This window comes from Sturnus vulgaris, chromosome 11 (genome assembly GCF_052056855.1).
Source record: "Sturnus vulgaris isolate bStuVul1 chromosome 11, bStuVul1.hap1, whole genome shotgun sequence".
Taxonomy (NCBI): Eukaryota; Metazoa; Chordata; class Aves; order Passeriformes; family Sturnidae; genus Sturnus; species Sturnus vulgaris.
Genome location: NC_142253.1, coordinates 5050061 through 5066167, shown reverse-complemented (window position 1 = coordinate 5066167; position 16107 = coordinate 5050061). Strand labels below are relative to the sequence as shown.

At 39.1% G+C, this 16107-nt stretch overlaps 1 protein-coding gene across 2 annotated transcripts in view; it reads left to right on the top strand.

The window, feature by feature from the left end:
• Positions 1–16107, top strand: part of TAFA1 (TAFA chemokine like family member 1) — a 207726-nt gene that overhangs the window by 150546 nt on the left and 41073 nt on the right. The gene's annotated exons all lie outside the window — the stretch shown is intronic.

The following is a 16107-nucleotide window of genomic DNA, read 5'->3' as shown; positions in this document are numbered from 1 at the left end:
CCTCTAGGCCTTTCCAGTTTTCAGCAGTTTGTGATGCAGGTATTGTGTTTAATAACCCCTAAAAGAATTTACTTTTCTAACTGCTTTGTGAGCTCATGGAAAACTTTCATCTCATGTGACTTGTGTGAGATTTTTCCATTATTTTTTTGAACCTCCAATTTAATGTTCTGCCTTAACGCCTGGATTTAACATTGGAAGACAGTGAAAATTTGTATTTTCCTGACATCTATCAGAACCCTCACTACTCATTGCTCCAACCACTTCTCCTGCTCATTGCCCCAATAATATTTTTCTTCAGAAATGCTGGTTAGAAACATTTATATTTTGTTCTTAACTGACATTACTTCACTACCATATTAAAATTTATTTTGTCCTGTTGGGTATCAATGAGTTACAGTTGACTTTTTTGTCCTCTTTGCTTTGTATTACTATTTTAATGAGTTCTGTTAACAGATATTTACTGGCTTCATTATTGGTTTTATTTTTTTTTTTAATTGACAGCCAAAACTATCAGGAGAGGTGGGATGGTTAATCTAAATGTTCTCTTTAAATCTAAATTTCTCCAAGAAGTTTCAAAGTGCAATTTTGCACTTACCTTTTTTTTTTTTCCTTTATTCTGATGCCCAAGTGCTTACTCTCCCTGTCCTGAGGACCAGAAGCAAAGCCACAAACCCACGAGCAGTTGACTGGAAAGCTGTATGTCAGAAAGTGGCCAGAGGGAGCAGAGCCACCATCAGTCCATCATGCTGATGGCCACTGATGAAATTCACAGCACGATAAAAAGAATTTCTTACTGAGCGAGGGTCAGTGAGTGAGCAGCAACAGCTGAGAGCTTGTTTGTCTTGGGCATTGATCAGTGCATATTTTCAATCATCTGAAATATCATCCCATTTGAAGCAGTCACAGCCGGGAATTTATTTAGGACACACAACACCCAACGTAAACACGGTTGAATCCTGGGAGAAAACTAACAGAGACAGCAGCTTTGTGCCATTTCTTTTGTTTGTATAATTAATGTTCAACATTAAGTGTTCACTGGGCTGACACATCCATGCACCAGCAAAGTAAATTCATTCAAATGCAAACAGTTTCTCTTGTATTGTTTTTGGAGCTATACGGTACATTTGTTCAGCTCCCTGGTAATACTTTAAAAGCTAATTAGTTTGAAAAGTAAACAAATATGCAAATATACATCAAGAAGTTACAGTTTGTTTTCTCTGATGTTTTGGGTTGAAAAAACCCAAGAAGAGAGAACCATGACATCACTGAATTACCGACAGCGCTGTAGTTCCTATTTCCTGTTGATACTTTCTTTCTCCAGACTAATTTTAAAATAATTGAAACCAATACTTCAATTTGTGAAATTTTTCAGCTGAAACAAGTCAACAAAGCTGGGATGTTGGGGAGGAGCCCACAAGTGCCCAGGTGGAATATTTATGCACAAGGATAAGACTCCTCATCTTACTTACGTCAACCAGGGATGAAAGGTCTGAGACTGCTGTAGTGAAAATAGGAACGAACAGAGCAGGAGAGGAGAATGGGAAACCAGGGCAGCTCTGTCCTGTTGTGCCTCTTCCCAGCCCAGCTTGTGCTGTGCACTGAGAAGTCTCAGGGTCAAAGATTCCCTCCCTGACTCTGTCTCTGCTGCAGATCCTGACCAGGAGCTCCAATGGCACAACCCAACCTCCTTTCTGCTCCATGCACTGCACCCTGATCCCAGCTGTGAATGCAGGGATTCCTCGGGCAGCTGCAGGGATTTCCTCCTCAGTAGTTGTTAATTTTCCCAAATATTTCAGACCTTAACTGTGCCATCAACACCTCTGCACTCAAGTGCTCTCACCAATTTTGCTTGGGTGCAAGAGAAGGTGAGCTCAGCTTTGTTCCCTGCAGGACCTCATCAGGACCTGGGAAGCAGAGCTGTTCCTGGAAGCTGCTGGTGTTCCATGGGGCTGTTCCCTGGGAATAACCAGTGAGCAGGAGGACAAAGTTAAGGCCTTCCAGATCTAGCCAAAAACTTAGATTTTTTTCCAATGATAAAACTATACACTTGACACTTTAGATATAGACTCAACAGTGTCCAGTAACTTATCAAAGGCAGTAATTAGTGGTGATTGATGATGATAATAACAATAATTAATTAATTAATTAATTGCCTTGATATAAGGGAGCTCCCAGTTCACGTTTCTAAGGGAACAGTCAGACTATAAAATCCATAGTCAAAATTAATGTCAGAGGACCTCAATATTCTCTGACATGACAATTATTTAGCACCTAATGCTATCTCACTGAATTAGAAAGTTTCTCACAAGACTGCCTCCTGGTCTCAGAAAGTCCTGCCATTAGATTTTTGTTCCAGAATCATTAATTCACTGTTCTGTCTCTTAGCATGACACTGAGCTTGCACATCCATGCCTTAGAATGGTCTTTTAGTCTGAAATTGTGGTTCCAGCTTGGCTGAATACTGCTTATTGATGTGAAGAAAAAAAAAAATCTGATCCTGAAAGCATTAACATATATATTCAGGTATTGAAGAGGTGACTTGTCCTACAGAGAGAATTATGATTTTTAAATAAGAGAAGGGCTGCATGAGACTGTGAGGTGATTGCAATATCAAAAGATGAAAAGGGAAAAAATGAACTTTCCAATTATTTTAGCAACCTTCCTCACTCGATAGTATGTAAATGACTGTAATTTATTTAGATGAAATTCATGTAAGCAAAAGTATTTTTCTAGGTACATTCATTGATCAGAAAAAGAATTTCTGTGAAGTTTCCTGAAGATTTCTTTTTGTGGTGATTGAAACAAAACCCACGTCCTAAAGCTATTATTGTAGCAACAAAGATTTTCTGGCTGCATTACTTGTTCACAGATGGTTAGCCTTTGACATGGCAATGAGATTGTTCACTTCTGCAAGATGTTAGCACAGATCAATAAGAAAACTGTCTTACAGAGGTAGCACCTGTTTGTCAACCAAGGCTGCCTTAAAGGTATTGCTGATATTACATTTTTGTTTGTTCAGTGGAAAGTCAGTAGTTTTTCTGGCTGCAGGTTAAATTCCTCCTTTGTTAGTGTGCAGTTTGATAGGAGGAGGCCCCCACTGGAACAAGAGAGAAACCCACATTTGCAGTGCAGGATAACTTGCTAGGTTGGGCTTGAAAATCTGCTCCTTTTACTCCATTTAGGGCCATGGATATTGTGAGTGCTAGTTTAGTTTTCTGCCAAGCAAAAAAGCATCTTTCAGGTTTTAAAAGAAATATTTGGGGATGGCTTTATACAGATTGTGACTCACAGGAAACAGGGCCTCTGCCAATTTACCAGTGACAATAAAATATGTGTAACAACATGTGTCACTGAAGTACAAGGCTCATAATAAAAAGGATCAGAAAATCTGAAGGCCCAGGAAATTATGTGAGTGTATCTAGAAAAAAAAAGTGAACTAATATACCTGGGGAAAATAAGTATTCAAGCATTAATGCTGGAAAATTACCAGCTACTATAGTGGGGATGGGAAAAATAGAAAAGTGATGGCATTTTCTCCAAGAGCAGGAGGTAATAGTGTCTTTCCTTGTTGAGAACACTGCTGGGAAGCACGAAGCACCATTTCAATTAGACATGGCATTCCTCTTCCATCTCAGACTGCTGGCTGGGGTTTCTATTACAGAGCATCTGTCTCTGTTTCTGCACCCTGCTTTTTATTCCTTGTCCATCTCCACAGTGCTGGTGTGCCCAGGCAGTAATAAATACCAGTGTATCTGGTAGTTTATACGCTGGTGATCAAATATTCTTGAAACTTTATTAACTTGTGCTGATTGTCTATGTTTTAGTTAATAGTACTGAAGAGCTGAGTAGGGATTAATGCTGGATTGGGAAAATAGGGCAGATTTTCTCTCTTAAATGGATATAATAATACTGATCCAATTTACAGCACAGAATTTCTATCACTTTTAATAATAATGTACTTGTTATATAGTGGAATTTTAAAAGCATCAGTGATGTCAATGATGCTGGCAAGAGCCGTGGACATCAGTAAGGTGATGGGGACAGGCTCATGAGGAAAGATGAAGAGAAGCAGCAAATGCACATCTTGTCTAAGTGGTGATAATGATGATGGGGGATGTGATGGCCATCTGAAACATGTCTGACATCTATAAATGTGGAACAGGGAATAGTTGTGTTCAGTTGGTCATAGCATCACAATTAGTGTTAACGAGGAAAACTGAGCAAAAGAAAACAGAGCATTCTTTTTCTGTTCAGCCCAATGGCAGATCCCATTAAACACTAGAATGGCATCTTCAAAGGATCCCCTGTTGCACCAGCAGAAGTCCAATTGCTTAAATAATGTGAAAATAAATTGAGCAAGATGCTCATGAGTGTGTGGAGGGAAACATTTTGATATTGGGCAAGATGACCTCTTCTGCTACTAATTACCAGCACACCATTAAGGAGAGTTGGCAGAGCTGTCCTATTTCTAGTTTACACGCCTTCTTTTTTTTTTTTTTTATTTTTTTTATTTCTAATGAAAACTCAGTTGATAGCCAACATTATCCAAAGCTTTTAAGACTGGAAATGCAGGCAGCTGAACTGGGGGTCAGAGCATTGGGGTCATTTCTCTGGTGGGGCTCACCTGGAGCTGGATCCTCATGAACCCTGTGGGATGGCACTTAAACCTGAGCTTTCTGAAGAAAAACTTTAGGGTTTGAGTGAAATGGGGCTTTTCCAACTAGCTCAAAAGTGGACTAATCTGGACATGGATCAGGACAAGCCTAAGAGCTGAGGGAAGAAGGACCCTTTGGAGGCAGTGCTGGAATTAGCACAGAATCTGCAGCACACCAGAGGGGCTGCTTCTCCTCAGGAAGCTGCAGGACATGCACAGGACACATGCATGTATCTTTTTCTTTTTGCATAATTTCCCTGGAATAGATCACTTGGATTATTTTGGAACAAAAGTTGATTTTTTCTTTTCCTTAATGTAGAATGGTTTCTTTGTGACTATAAGAGACACAGCTCAAATAATTCCTTATTTCCTTCTTTGTCTGGACTTCAGCTTTCAAGACCCTTTCCCCTTTTTGGTGATGATGTGAGTGAGGTGCAGTTTATTGGCTGTAGTACTATATAGGAAACTGGGAATCATTTACCAAAAGTACTTATGTGAATTATAACACACACTGAGACAGGGATTTTATCTTGAATTGAAACTTGTTGACATTGGCCAGTGAAATGTCAATGTTTTTCATCAAAAATATTTTAGTTTTTAACGAAACTTGTTTAAAAAGAAACTTTTTATTGAAAAATCGGGTTCCAAATTCTTAGATAGCGTTTGGATGAATACTTATCCTCACCAAGGGTAAACAGGGGAGAGAAAAATGAATGTGTTTTCTGCCCAGCCTCTTAGGTTCTGCAGAGCTCCCTGCATACACCTACTGTTTAACTAGCAAAAAATAAATTAATATGAATTTCAAGCCAATGTTGTAATGTGTCACACGTTGCTTTCAAAGGAGGAAATTATTTGCTCAGTAGACTTCCTGTATTTCTATATGCAGCCCTTTTTATTCACATTATAAAGGAGCAGAGTGAACTGGATTGCACAGGTATTCAAAGGAGAAGTACAAATCTGAACAGCAGCCAGGTGATCAATTATTAGGAGGCAGTATTGCATTGTGTTGTTCATCAGGAGTTTCCAGAGAGAAGAGAAAGAAATTGTCAGAGAGAGAAACAGTCAATGCAGTTGAAAAAAAGGTAAAGAGGGAGACAGAGTAGGAAACCAGAATAAATCAGGGTTACAATTGTATGCAGACAACTGGAGTGAAAATCAAGGTGACAGGAAATAAAATATTGCTCATCACCAGAAATAGGGAGGAGGGAGACATCAAAACATGGAGAGTCACGCAAAAAGAAGCAGCTCAGGATAGTGACTATGGAAGTATGGAAAAAGAGAAAATCAGCCAAACTTGCTTTGTTTGAGATGAACATCACCAGAACAAAAACAAAAGAAGAAAATAAGAGGTGCCGAAAGTTACCATGAAATTAAATATCGCCACTGTCCCCTCCCTAAAAATGTCAGTGAGGAGAAGGCAACCGCCCTCCCACTGAGGCTTCCCACAGAATTGGCTGCACTGATGAGATAAATTTTGAGAAAAATATGGTCTGAGTCCCACTTCTTCCTCTGCTTCCCCCTCTTCCTCAGCCATAGTTTGGTCCTGACCAGAAGTAAAACAGCTCAATCATGCTTAAGTATGGAGGGAATAGATCATTTTGAGGCAGAGTTTTTTAATTTGCCAATTCATAACCACAGTAGAGTAGCCTGAAAGTTAAAAGAGATTATTTTGAGAGAGAATTCCTTGACTTGTTAATTCATAACTGAAGTATAGTAGTCTGAAAGTTAAAATATTGCTGCTCACATACCCAGTACCTAACATTTACTGAAGTGCTTGACTGTGCTTGAAGCTAAATAAGGTTCAGAAATGAGTGTGCTAAAAATTCCTTAGGCTGGAGACTACCATGTTCTTCTGCTATGGATAATGAATGCAGTGTAAAATGCTTTCCATGCAAAAACAACTGATTGCTTCTGAGCCTTTGGTCCCATCCTCTGTCCTTCTGAGCCATTGTGCAGCCAGTTCCTGGCAAAGGAATCATTTTCTGCTCAAATGCAGGACCAGCTGCTGGCGGTCACGGCATGAATAATTCTAGAAAAATATGGGGTGGGATAATGGGCACACTTGTCTACTGAAAAATGCCTGGGAAGTGATTGCTTGGCATTGCTGAGCTGCTGCAGAGGACAGGATTTACTGCTGCTGCTCATCACACACAGCACCTTACAGTGACTTCTGCTTGCACGTGCTGTAACTTGCAGTCTTTGTTTTCCTTCTCATGGATTTTGTAGGATGTGGTCAACCCCACAGATGAAAATGTTATTGCCATATGGCAAGTCAACTCATCTGTAAGAGATCCCTTTAGAAACATCTTCCCTTTGCCATCACTGACATCTCAGTTTTATACATTGGCCAAATTTGTTTAGAACCATTCCTTCCTGTTATTTTATTTATTGCCATTCACTGGAAGATTAATGCAGCCTCTGCACTGGTTATAATTCTCTCTATCAGTCTGTCTGTAGTATCTCTGCAATCCCAGCTCTTCATCAGTCTGCATTCTTTATGGATCACATTATTTTCACCACCCCTTATCTAACTGCTTCATAAAAGCACCTCACACATTTATAAAGCATGACAAGAGCATTACCATAAACTGTGCTACTGTGCTCAGCAAACACATCATAGGCTCTCCATAGGCTAATCACCTTAGTGGATAAAATTATCTGGGGATAAATTTATCTGCAACCATCATATCAAAAGATGAACTGTATAGAGCAACATTGTTTTGCTTTTCCACAAGAATTTAAGATCCCTGAATCATTTTGTGATGACTCAAATGCTGGATTTGAAAGTTGGTTTTTGCAGAGCTGCTTTGTAATGAGTGGATTATTTTATAAATATTTTTTTTAAATCCTAAAATGTGACATTTTCATGTACCATATGAAAAATGCAAAGGGTGCATCATGAGCATAATAAGAAATTTTGAATCTCTTTAAGGTTGAAGAGAAAATTAATACAGTTTCCCAGTTTAGAGTAGTCTGGAGATGAAGATATTCAATAAATGTATTAGGCAGTTTTAGAGATCTTGTGCTTGGGGAAAGCCTGTTGGGCAAAAGTGAGACTTTGGCAGGACCAAGATGTGCTTGCATAGTTGACATAGAATAATTTCTAAATCCTTTCTTAGTAATCACTCCTCATGCACATTTCTATATCGATTTCTCATCAGCAACTGTGACTGAATCACTTATTTCTTATCAACTTAATTATTCCATCCAAAAAGAGAGTAGTCCTGTCTTTCCTTCATCACGTGCTTTTCCTGAAACTTAACACTGATTCTTTGGATGCCTTTTGCTGGCAGCATTTAGAACAACATTTTGAGGTTCCAAGAACAATATTCTGTGGTTCACTCAAATTTTATTGTGAGGGCATTTTCAGGCCTAATTTCACTTTGGATTTTCACTATTCTCTGGCGAGGAACTAGAGATGTCAATATTGGAAATGTTCTTTTCTGTTCAGCAGAAGAAATGTACATTTCTCCACAGCTTTGATACCGAGAAAATTTGTTCTGGGCAAGAATTGTGCAGCTGCAAAGCAATGATCAGAATAGCACAGCAGGTCTTTTTAATCTCTAGTTTATACTGCTGCCTGCAGTTTAAGTTATAGGAGGAGCACTGCTTCAATGCAGGCATATTACATCTATTTTGTCCAAACTCGTTTTTTTAATCCTCTCTGACATATCAAATATTAAATTTTCTAAACCACCCAAGTGACTAAGAGCATGATTTTTTTTTAAGATACTTACAAGATTTTATGCTCAGCCTTAGTGGCATACATCATTTAGACCAAGACATCCTATTTACAAGTGATATAGACCTCTAGGACTGTCATATCTCACTGAAAGTCAATGAAATTTAGAGTCATAATGCTTATTACTTTTTGATATGGAACTTCAGTTATTTCTCAAAAGTAACATTCTTCTCTTTCTGAATTAAGTCCTGCCTCTTCACACACATCTCTTAATGGCATTCCAGAGCTGTAAATCCCACCAAGACTTCTAATTTCTAACCTCCATTTCTCAAAGTTGCTGTAAGTTGGCCTCTCTTTGAAGAAAAAAAAAAAAAATCTCATTAAAAGACTGAAGATCCCCACTAAGAGAACATTGGATTCTTGCCTGCCTCGTGAGTTTCATGTCTGGGTTTTGTAGTTCATCAATACCAGAGTGCTGATAGTCCTCGTTACAATTCCCTTGCCACGCTCCCTGTGACAAAAAGCAATCAGTCCTGTGGGGAGTGGCTATGGCCCTGGCAGGGACAGCTCCACACACAAGAACTGGGATTTTATCATTGATTCTGTCATGCTGGGGGCATATTGTACACAGGCATGCAAAATCCTAATTAGAACTACTCATAACCCTGCCTAAATAAGAACTGGGAGCAGATTCCTCATCAGCATTCCTCTCCAGCCACCCTTGCCCTGTCACCCCCTCGCCTTCCTCAGCCTTGCTGGTTGTTCCTCTGCCTTTGGAGCTGCAATGTGCCAGAGGCAGGAGCTGCTAGAAGGCTGCCCTGTTTTTCTGGAGACCATTTTCCCTTTGATTCATCTGTAAGAGATTTTTTTTTATTATTTTTTTTTAATATGCATAAGAATAAGGTCCTGGGCAAATTTCTCAGGAGATCAATTTGCAAGGCTCTTTAGTAGAAAAACCTATTCTCTGGTGTGTATATTGGTTTGATATGGAAATCCACAAGCCAGCCCAAGATCCAAGCACAGCTCACATGCTGGTGTGCTCTGGGTTTTCCTTGTAAATTCAGGAGTAGAATCCATACTATTTCTCCTCTACAGAAAATACCTATTTTTAATTTCTGTGAATAAACCAGTTTTTGAGGATCAGAGTCTATCCTATTCTGGATATAAGAATTTGTAAATCTCTCAGATAGAAAGCTTCCTGTGGCTGATGGCAGAGAGCACTAATAGAAAATTGTAAAAGACTACAAATCCTTGTGCTAATTAGAGCTTTGCATATCCCTGCTTCCATATTATACTGAATGGGAAATAAAATACAAATGGGAAAAAAAAGAAGTTAATATTAAATTGAAATATTAACATTCTGCTGAAGAAAATATTTTAAAGACATAATTTTCCTCTAGAAGTTCTTTTGTTTTTCATTTTTGCAGAAAAGTTTGATTTCATTAAAATGGACTTTTTGGCCAAGATTGCTCTTAGAAATTTCAGAGTTGCTAAGATAAATAACGAGAGATGTCTATGAGAATGCACATTGCCCCTCTTAGCCAGGAATCCTCCAGAATCTATCAGAACTTTGGCTGAGTGTGAAATGAATTTTCACAGGTAACTGACCTGCTTCATCCAGCAGCTCTTCTCCAGACTCTGACCATGGGCCAGCACAAAGCAAGACAATCTCATTATTTATCTTACTCAAAATGGGGGTGCTGTGCATGACCCAGGAACTTGTTGCACCATCCCATGGGCTCTCAGAGCTGGCACCTCCAGGAATGCTCTTTTTAGTGACCTGGACATCAGAAAAACCCCAGTAGGGTTTCAGAGTTTAATACAAGGTGCATTTCCGAGGGCAAAAAAAAATCACTAGCCACGGTTCTCTCGTTCTGGTCTTTTGTAGAGCAGCAGTTTCTTTAAGGGGGTACCCAGTGTATCCAGAACCCTTTCACAGCAACAGCATTTGAGAAAATAATATCCCAGCTCAAAACTTAATGACCCACAGTGGGAGACATTTATGTTGCTGCTATTGCATAGAGTCTTCCCAAAATGAAAATAATAATATAGATCTTGCATAATGAACAACTAAATACTGAATATTAATGAAAATATGAATAGAAATTTAGGAAACAGAGGACTGCAGTCTATTCTGATCCACTGGGTTAAAAAAAATACACTGTGTATCAGGGACTTGCAGAGCATGTGTGGAGCATTCCAAATTCCTGTGGTTATGGTAATTCCACATATAAAGAATAGCTCATCAATTTATTTGTATCAGGTATCACAATGGAAAATAATTAAGTAAGGAATAATGCTAATGGGTTATACTTAGGTCAATTTTTTGATGGCACCTTTGTGTTACATCAGGTTTTTAAGCCAAGTTCAGCTGTTTTGTGACTTCATTGCTGGCAGTTAACCTTGACCTTGTGAAAATGAGTGCAAACCCTAAGCCTTCTCCAGTTGCTCTGAAAATGCATCCTGTGAGCTTGATCCTCTCCCTTCTGGAGCAGATACACAATGTCAGTAGATTGTAGGTAAAAGAAAAATTGGAGTGTAATTGCACTGTGGCTATGAGGAGTCTTTTATTTGTTCACTTGTGAGGTGGCTCATGGTGTAGCATGGGACTTTGTTTTTCCATCTGTTACGTATTCCTGTCAGAAGAAAAAATGTTGCTTTGTAAGTTCCATAGTAGTGGCTTATTATTTCTTAAGGTAAAGTATAGTATTTTCCCCTGCGCACAGTGTAGTCTGCAGTTCTGGCACATTAGCTGGCATAAACATTTTGATTAAAGCTTATGAATGTATTAATTACACCTGGGAAGTTTCCAAAGCTTATTCAAACTGAAACCTCTTTAAACTGCAGCCCCCAAACCTGAATTCCTTATAGTACATGTAAAAAAAAAAAAACAAAAAGGTTGTCACTGGGTTGTTTCTCCTTCCTCTTGGATGTTTGTATAAAGATGTGGGGTGGTGAGGGTGCAAATTTCTTTATCCATTAGTTTCCGTGAGCCCTTTTTAAGCAAGTCTACAAGTGTCTGAAGAAATTTTGCTATCACATTGTTAAACATTTGCTTGGAGTCTATAGAACTTATATTCTCTTCTAAATTTTCTCAGTTCTCCTAGGTTTAGCAGCAGCATCTGCATATACTTAAGCATTTTCAGAATAACATATGGGTCTATGACCTTTGCAGGCTGATAGCACTGGCACTTAGACTGGCTACTTGAAGCTGTTATAAATAAATAGAGCTACCATAAACCAGCTATAGTCCTAATGAACTGTCTGGAAATGTTGATAAAATTGGTCCATGTAATTTCTTTTGCTTGTATTCCCATGGTGAATTACCAATGGTGTAACAGAGGCAGAATTTGGCCAGCACAACCCATGATGTTTTTTGGGCACTGCAATTTTTTTGCAAGTAGCACGAACAGGTTCTTACAACAACCTTCATCTGGATTAGGCTGTGAGGTGCATCTGCAATGAGCTAGAAGCAAATGTAACAGAGGATGTGAATTCTAAAATCACTGGGCTTATGACCCCGAAAAGAAAGGCACATCTTCTCTGTCAGCCGTCTGTGCCAGAGCCAAACAGCCCAACAAGTCTCACCAAAGCTCTGCTCTGCTCATGCATTCATGCACACACGCATTCATTATGATTGACCTGCCCTAGGAAGGTCCATTAAGTGGAACTCATTTCAAGCACAGATGGTCCTGAATAGCTTAATGTCTGTCTGGTGGCCAGAATAAGTGAATTCTTGATGGCCTTAGACTTCTGATCACATCCATGCAGCCAAGGAGGAAATGAAAACATGTTTATCATTTTGATAAACAACCTCTCTCATTGCTGCAGGACGCTCCATGTAACTCAGCAGAGTCAAATACTATTAAATTGTCATCACTGTCAAAGAGAGAGCGTGTAAGTTTTGCTACCTGAGTCATAGTTAATGACTTCCACAATGTATAACACAAATCAGTAGTGCTGTTTGCCTTTTTTATGTTTGTTTACTGATAAGTTCAGGCTTGGCTGGAACGCAGAGGCAAGTTATAATTTTGAAGTGCAAAATATGCTTTTATTATTACCTCCTAGCTAGAGGTATAAAAAACAGAGATGACTAGAAGATGGCTTTTTGGCTTCTGCCAGGCATGCACTCAGACCTTATAGGTGATTAGATATTTTAAATCACAGCCTCTCACAGCAGAATCATACTCATGATAAAATATTTCACTCTGCAGTGTGTAAACTCAAGGTGGCTTTATAACGGAAGCAAAAATGAGCATTATTTTGGGATTTTCGTGTTCTCCAATTAGAACTAAACCATTTTCAGGGGGAACAAACAGTTGTCCTTTTTTTACAGTAAGAATGTTGTATTATTTCTACAGTTTTCTATTTTAAGTCTGTGCAGAACAAGGATTTCAGGAAGGTTAGGGAATATGAGCAGAGTCACAAGGACACAGACATTTGCCATCTTCAACAATCCAGGATCCTCCCTGGCAGGCAGTTCTGTCCCTCTTGCTTTGGTCACATTTCCTTCATGCCAAATTGAGGGTCTCCTGTGAGCTGAGTGCTCAGAAAGGATCAGCTGTTCTCACTATCAAGTCCTGCTAATGTTTGATGTGGAGAAGACATAAGTCATGATAGGACAATTCATTTATCTCTGAACCTTCTGGAAGGAAGATCAATTCTCCTCCTGATCTGCAAGTTCCAATTCCATTTCTAATCTTCTGATTTTCTTGGGGCAGAAGGGAATTATTTTTTTAAAAATGTCAGGTGGATAAAACAGCCACTTCATGAAATGCAACTGTCAACATAACATTCAGGAGATGCTTACTTTGAGGATTTTAGGCCTCTTTCCTCTCCTTTTAAATTCACTGTCAAATCCCTTATTGACTTGAATGAGTTGGATGAGGTTATTGTTGAGGAATCAAAGCCAGAAACTACTGTAGCTCAATAGACCATAAACTTCCAAACCCAGAAACATTTGTAGGGTTTATGACAAAGATTCAAACTTTTGCTGCACTCACAGCCTATCAGGTCAATAATTCACTTTTTTCTCAGGACTCTCAGCCATGTAATATCTTGCTGGGTCTTCCCATAATCCAGATGAACCATTGAGAAAAAATAATGGCTCAGGAAAGTCATCAGATATTGAATTAGAGCATTCCTTGGTGCTCTCCAACCCCCTCCCTCAAAAGAAGAAAGCTGGAAATAAAAAATAAAAATCACAGACTACAAAGGTATTTCACATATCCATCTAAACACATTGAGTGGTTTTCAGTGGAAGCTGAAGATGGATTCTTGTTCCTCTCCCCTCTCAATTAATTTCCTCATTTATGCAGCTGAAGTAGATTTAAATAGAGCTGCCCACTCTCAATAAATTTGTGGAGTATATGTTTTTGTGAATGATGTAGTAAGGAGTATGCTTTTTCAGTGAGGTTTTTTTTCCTATTCTCACAGTGTCCATTCATATCTCTCTCTATACCCATTTTGTATATGGCTTTTTAAAAGTCTCCTCTGTACATGCCTGGCTGGTAAAATTCATACCAGTAAAATACATTGCATGCAATGCTACCCAGTAGGCATCTATAGGCTAAACATGCTTTAATGCAAATATCTGATCCCACTTAGCAGATTTTTCAAGAAAACAGGCTGTATAATATGCAGAATTTTCTCTATGTGAGGTGGATTTTTTCTGTCAGCACTGGAAGGAGTTTTTCTATTATAATTATTAATATTTGCATACTTTTATAGCCTATGTAGATAAAACTTCCAATTAATGTGTGTAACTGTCTAGCAGTTTTTCATTGCTTTTATGGTTTCATTATGTTTTGCCCCTCCTAAACAACTACACACTTTGAGCTAAATTCTTTACTGCTCCAGCAACTTGAGCTTCCACATAACAATTAAAGGTGTTATAAAGCTCTTCCACCACAACCCATTATTTTGAATAGATAACCAAATAAGCAAGTCTAGATCATGTGGTTCTGACTACTCATACAGCAAATTTATAGAGAAAATTAAGCATTTAGGTTATTCACAGATATTTACCACAGTCTATGTAGTCTAAAATTAGAAAAGCTTATTACTGTGTACATTATCTTTATTGTTGAAGTTGTAATCAATAAAATCACAAATCTCTCTTCTCCTAGGGCATGACCATAAGATGGATTAAACCAATGAGAATCTTTTCATTGCTTTCAATATGATTTGGATAGGGGAACAGGGAGTTTGTGTGAAGGATTACTTCATAGAAAATGCAAGCATTTGGGGCTGAGTTGATTATCACAATTCCTCTTACTCCTCAGAGACAATTCAGACCGTTTGTCAGAGGATGGCTCACTGAATTGTTGGGATCTCTCTTTTTTGACACCTACTGGCTTTCCAAAAGCTTGTCTCAGCAGGCCAAATGCACCGAATAACCAAGAGGTGCAGCAGCATGTCTCTCCAGATGACTTCAGTATTTACTGCAGAGTTCATCTCATGCCTGCAAACTCCACCATACGAACAACATCAGGCAAGGGAGAATCCTCCCTGCCTGCCTGCCCAGTGCTTCACTGAAAATGCCACATTTGTAGAAAGCCCAGGTACCAGGACTCACTCCTGGTAGGGAGATGCCACTGGACTCTCAGACCTCTACCAAAATCCTTCGTTCACAGCCAGATGTGGATCAGCATCCCCACACTTCTTATTCTCCTACCTGGCCACACTGTATCAAAAGTTTTCAATATTCTTTCAAAAAAAGTGAAAGCCAAAGATATGAGTAATGTGGTTTATGCTGTAGTAAAAGCACTGTGCACTTAGCAGCTCTTAATGGCATGAAGAAATAATGCTCTTCTAGAAAATCTTGCACATCCTGCCCTTTAGTGGGCAGAACATGAGGTTTTATACTAAGTTGAAACAAACCCTGCCGAATTTATGCTGCAATTTCAGAAAGTAGCCAAATATCTGTGGGGAGCAGCCTGACAGCATTAAACACTCAGTGATTATGAGCTAAGTGCAATCTGAGCTGAGGAATGGAGAAATTACCTGGGCAGGGCATTAGGCCACTGTGGTGTTTGTCTCCTTGCACTGCAGAGCAGAGGTGAAGGGGAATGGCACACCTGACACTTCATTTCTGTGCTCAGCATATGGAACAAACACCAAGCATTCATCAGCCCCAAGCCACTGTGTATCTGTGGCTCATTCCTCTCCTTCTAATAAAAAGATTGCAAATGTTCAGATAGAACAATTAGAGAGAATTGTGGTGATCTCACACACGATGGGAATGTTTCCTTCCTTGAAACTGCCAATTTAGTGGGTGTGGAAGCACAGGGAAGTGTTGTTGGGCCACCCTGTAATCTGGAGATACTCATTGTCATTCCCTAAGGGCTGAGTACTAGCCCACAGTCAAATATTTGGAGAAAAATCTTATTTCCAGATGGATTCCCTTAGTCTTTGTCCTTATATGATAAAATACTCAGGGAAGAGGCCTCCAGTATTATGAGCATAAAACCAGGCAACAGTGGTTGCACATTTTCTGTAGTATTTTACCTACATTTCTTCAGGCCCAGACATTGACAACATTATTTTTAGGCCAAAAATTACGTGGATATTCTAATATAAGAAAGGCAAGGAAACTTATCTGCATTTTCTATTAAAAATGTAGTATAGCAGTACCTGGCTTATTTAGGAGCACACAATAAGATAGAAATAAAATTGTAATCCCACCTGTACAGAATGTGGCACAGACAGGAGCACGCCTCGGTGCTTTGATTAGCCACTGCTGCTCTTCCTAATCAGAGTGTCAATATTC